The sequence below is a fragment of the Pavona decussata genome, unplaced genomic scaffold (assembly GCF_977016875.1).
Source record: "Pavona decussata unplaced genomic scaffold, jaPavDecu1.1 SCAFFOLD_85, whole genome shotgun sequence".
Taxonomy (NCBI): Eukaryota; Metazoa; Cnidaria; class Anthozoa; order Scleractinia; family Agariciidae; genus Pavona; species Pavona decussata.
In genome coordinates, this window is record NW_028145503.1 from 945,836 (window position 1) to 951,835 (window position 6,000).

Sequence of the window (6,000 nt, forward strand, 5' to 3'; positions counted from 1 at the left end):
GCAAAAAATGGCCTGTTCATGCGCAATACTGTCCAAGTGTGTTTTGCTCATGTTTTGCTGCAAAGAAATATTCTGCTCATGCGTAATTGAAACCACGCTCTTGAGTGAAATAGGGAGGCAGCGCGTGCTCACCGCTTCCTGAAGAAAATTAGAAAAAACAAACTCGGTGATCGAATGATAAAACAGTTATTGAACTCTGTTATCGCAAAATATTGTGATCTTTCAGTGTCTTACAGATCAATTATTTGCCTCAGCCTTCTTCTTCTGCAAAAAATAATGATCTGCTCGCCACTGACAAATCACGATAGTTTGCTGAGCCTCATCCAACAATTCTTAACTATTTAACTATTACCGTATTTTCTCGATTAAACGCCGGACCTCGATTAAACGCCGGCTTCGTATAAACGCCGGGTCAAAACTGCCGATTTTTAAATAAACTCCGGGTGCCTTTAATCGGGGCCCCGGCGTTTGATCGGGGTCCCGGCGTTTTTTAGGGATCGAGGTCACAAGGACCGGTTACAAGTAAATAGTAACCTCTTAAATGGCACTATTACGACATACCAAGTACGTTTGAATCGCGAGGATCCCTCCGGCGTTTGTTTATAAGTTGTTTCAGTCTTTTCATGAGCTGTCCTTTCTGGGAGGAAATCGCACATTGTACAGTAATAGGGACTTCAAGGCCACCTTGTTCCAAATTGCTTGCTCCAAGGAAAAATTCCTCCAGCACTGACAAACTGTCCCTACGTTTCCTAGGATCGGTAAAAATAAATCAACCTGGAAAAATGGCTGAAGATCGCATTTCCTTAATAAACGCCGGACCCGATTAAACGCCGGCCTCGAAAAAACGCCGGGTCAAAACTGCCGAATTTTGAGTAAACGCCCGGGCGTTTAATCGAGAAAATACGAGCGCCCGCTTGATATAAGATGATAGATACCCAAAAGATACCCAACGAGGCGTGTGACGCAAGGAAGTGTTTACCCACCCAGCACTCTTTATCAACTTTGCTGTGGTCTTCAGCGACATCCACGAGACAAGGGTCGGTCTGAGTTAAATGTGTTCACAGATTCATAAATTAAGCATTTTCAGGGGTGTCTTGACGCCGAGATGAAACGTTTGACGGGCTTAGGTGTTGGCTCGAAGGTAAAGGAAGCACAGACATTTTCGGAAGACGAAGAAAACAAGCTTTCCGATCTCGGTCTGTTAGGAGACTCATCACCTGAAATAAGGGATTTGTCTATATAAATCCCCCATCGATAGCCACAAGTTAAATTCATCAGCCTTGCTTTTCCTTGTTACGTTATCAATCTCTCCCCAGACTTTCAGTTAGGTGAATGCTCAAAGGGTCTGTACGTAAAATAAAGGTTGTTGAATAACAAAAGAAAACGTGTCAATTATTTAATAACAGATGCTAGATACCCAGCGAGACGTGTGACGCCGAATTGGCTGTAATCATCCCATATCCGACAGACACAAGTGGAATCATTCTTTTATTGCATGATTTTACCGAGAAATTTTGGAGATCTTGTTAAGTTTGCGAATTTAGCTTGCAAGGGGCTCAGACGAGATGCGCGACTTACGTGACAGCTGTACAGTGGCATGAATTTTAAATTAGTGTGTTCACATGGTGAACCGTTGATTTAAGGTGGGCTTATCACAGTACCACTGCCAGGACACATTCCAAGATTACTTTTAGCTCAAGCTAAAAAAATGCGTAGTTGCACGGATACTCTATAATGATGCTGAAACAATTAAAGGAGCGTAAGCAAAACATATTTTCAGAGCTTTGACTATTACTTAAACTACATTTTTCTTTAGAATACCTATTCTGAATCTTGCCTCCCTCGCAGACGCTCTTTTTGCCCGCCGCGAGCCAAAATAGCGTCTGCTAGGAAGGCTAGATTGTAATCAGTTCGGAAGTTATTCAGTAACGTCCGAGTTCCACTGTTTTGCAGTGCCCGACTCTACTGCGCACAATGGCAAAATGAAAACAGTTATGTTCATTTCTAGCGATACCTGGTGCTAATATAGTAGCACTGTTTTAATATGTAACAGAGGCATTCCTTACCTGCTGCAGGACAGATTGGAAAATGTTAAATAATCAGCCAGTTCAGAGATCAAAACACCTGGAGTTGATATTTTCCCAGTTTAATTCCATTGTATACATAGCTTTTCTACCACTTTTTCAGTTTGTGAAAGAGTGAAAGAAGTTATGCACACCTTCCCTCCCCCCTCCCCTGTATTTATTACATTTTACATCCAATCCAATACATGAAATGTGATTTTCCCCTATGTGTCTATACAGTTAAATCAATTACTGCAATTCAAAAATATCGTGTGAAAGAATTGAGCCCGTCACTGTTATTAGACTCACGGTTATCCACGGTTTTAAACAGTTAAACCTGTTGCTGAAATTAAAAAACTATTATAAAATATCGTTTGAAATATCTGAGACTGACGCTGGTATTAGAAAATATCAACGTGTAAAAGCAAGATATAACGAGCTATGCGAAAATATGGTTCACCGGCGAGAATTCGACCCCATGATCTTAGTGATGTAATAAAAATAAGCTGTGCTATTTCGTCCGCTGACGCTGTAGATTCGCCTGTAGTGTAGTGGTTATCATGCATGTCTGCCTTGAACGCAGGAGACCGGAGTTCGAATCCTCGTCGGTGAACCATACCTTCCCGTAGTACATTATATCTTGCTTTTACACGTTAATTACTTTTTTCCTTTGATATAACAGGTCATTACACTGAGTGATCCTATGTGAAAATATGGCTGATTCACTAAGTATGACATACCATCGTTATACAACAGACGATTACAGGACATTACCATCTTCATCACAGGCAGCCCAAGCTCAATATCAGAGAACTGTTGAATCATAAGGATTTGTATGGGAATACAACAGATTTGTGTAAAATGGTAGAAACTAACATTGTTTTGTCAATAAAATCAACTTACCCTTTTTCTACTTGTATTCTTTGTCATTTATCAGCTTTTCAAGCCGATTCGAAGCGATTTCGGCGAGTTAGCATCATTCGGGTTCCCACCGTTAAGTGTAACGAAAGGCCGAACAGTATTTCAGTCATGCCCGAATCACGAAACGGAATAAATCCGTTGAAATCATCCCTAGTGTCCCAATTCCTTCATAGAATCAAAGTACATGCATACCTATCCTGCCAGTGCACTTCCGACTCAATTGAAGCCGTATCACGTTTGCTAGAAAGATTTTCTTTCAAGTCAGCTCGCTTCTGAGATTTCGAAAGATGCGCGGTCAGAACGCCATGGACACATTGAACGTTCGAACAGCACGCTGGATAACAAAAGTTCCCTGGCGCGGGGGGAACAGCGGCCAGCATGCAGTTGTCCACAGGCAAACAGATTTGTTCCCGGGTCCCCCTCGTGTGTTACTACCGGACTATTCAACCTAAATTTCCGACACAGAATCAAATATATGGACAACCTGTTGCCCTTTTTCCCGGAAATTTGGAAAATTCCTCGAATTTTCCTTTCCATTGGTCATTCCATTTCACCAGATGCTCAGCCCCAGTTTCTTACGTGATTTAAAAGTTACACTCGCGTTTTCTGAATAAATTTACAATTCTACTCATTTAGTTTGTGTAATGTGGTCGAACTATCCAGGCGCTTACGTTGTAGGAGCGGCATTATTTATTTCTGGGTAGTCCCCCGTTTCTGTAGAAGTTGACCGAGTTGAAATAATCGTGAGGCAGCATAAATGAAATAAAGATATATTTTCAGGGGACTTTTTCGTTATCGTTGGGACGTGTAATCACCATTCAAGGCTTTATGAAAAACGTGAACACATGATGATTTAGTTTCTTTTCTCTTAAAGCCGATCCTACGACGTTAACTCCTGGATAGTTCAACCACATTACACAAACTAAATGAGTAGAAATTATCACAAATTTACTTATTTGAGTGTAATTTTTAAATCCCGTAAGAAACTGCGCCTGGGCCCAGTTGTTCAAAGCCCGCTAATTCTGGATTAACAGCAACGTTGGTTAGAGTTTAATTACATAACAATAAAGATTTTTCAAAAAGATTTTTGTCCCTAGTTTTGACGTTGACTTCTCTTTATACCACTGGCTTAAAATTAGAGTTAAAAAAGCATTTTAACGAGCGAGCAGAAAACCCTCCGTTAATTTTTAATCGCGGATTAACGTTTGTCGGCTTTCGAACAACCGGGCCCTGGGCATTCGGCGAAATGGTATCATGCCCAGCAATACTTGTACCTTGACAAGCAATTCGTTCTTCCCAGTCGCCGGGCTTTGGTTTAAGCGTTGATTTGAACGAAAGTGAACGCTGTACGAATCGCAACTTACAGTGCCAGTGAAAAATGGAATCTCATCACACAAAATCGCCCCAACACAGACTCAGGAAAGAGCTCTGGGGAAGAGTATCCATTGAGCGCCACTTTACTGAATTAAAACAGGATGGCGGGGAAAAAAAAACCCGTATAAAAACACATTCGTATACACCATGCTTTTGGTTATCAATGGAGTCGTTTCTTTTGTGTTCACTTGTCACCTTTTGTTTTTTCGTTTCTTTCAATCAACCCTTATCATACCTGTCATTCCATAAGTTTTCTTTGTAAAGGTTACCGAATTATTACTAATCATTTGACAATTAATTACTTTAATTTGTTCACACTGATTGTTCGACGTAGCAGTATCAATAAAAAGGCAAATTAGCCTGCATGGCGTGTCGGAATGCACGAACCATGAAGATTTTGGCATATAATATATTCAAATTTACCAGTGTTCGAGTTTGAAAAGTTATTCATTCAGATTGACGGTTAACTCAGATCTTGGTTAATTGTTTATGAACGAAAGTGAGTGCTGTTCGATTCGCAAAGTTGAAAGGCACCAGTCAATCCATCGCGTTCACCTTCCGTAATTCAATATATCAAAGAAAGATAAGTATTTTTGTTGTTGTTGCTGTTGTTGTTATCCAGTTTTATAGCTTAATCTTGAGTATGTTATAATTGCAATGTACATTGCAGGCTAACGGTCTTGGTTTTCTTGGCTTTCGTCGATTTCGCTTGGCGTCACTTGCAAGCCGTCCTTATTCTTGATCAGGCAAGCACACCGGTATACGTAAATGACACTCTGGATCAAAAGATTTAATCCGCGGAATCTGTGGTGGAATTACATGATTTGCGTCCTACCTTAACAGCCAACTCTGCTGGAGCAGTTGTGATGCTTGCTGCGGACTCGATTAACGCGGCACATGACGTGTTTCCCGGTTGAATACTCAGTTGCAAAGAGAACAGAAGGACGGTTCTCTAAATAATAAAACATACTGTAAACGTGCAGCCCGTGGGCTGCCTCAGGTCTTTTCGTTTGTCTACAGGAATCGCCAGCACATCTCATGTGACAGCCTGGAGCGTGATGCACAACGGCAGCTTTTCCTTTACTGAAAAGTTTCAAGAAAAAAGTGTGTTTTTTGTTCGATCTTATGCTGATTCAAGTGCACGGCCAAATTCTTGTTCATAGTTTTAATTGGATGTTCATTGCTCGTGTGAACAGTAACTAAAAATTTTCCTTGTGGCATACAAAAACGACAACAAAACAGAGCTAAAACCTGCTGTTGTGCATCACGTTGAAAAGACCGAATATACTATGGAGTAGGTACAGGAAAAAATGGCAAACTAGAGGCGCTTTCCATTTGTCCGAACTGGCTGGCCAAAGACTGGTTATTCCGCTGAATAAAAGCACGATTTTCAAGAAATGGCTCCGGTGCTACACCTTCAAGCTCCTTCAAATTGGGGCAAACCATTTCCAAATTCTGCATTATGAAGAATCTTTAGAGCTAACTCTTCAAAATTTCTCGTTCTATTTCAAACTGATTGGCCAAGCTGGTCCTTTCTGGCAAATGGAAAGCACTCTAGTACAACGAAAAATCAGCGCTTTAATAACAATAAAAGATTGGGAAGAAAGAGTACTCGGAGATATTAATGACGGGGAGCCGCGAA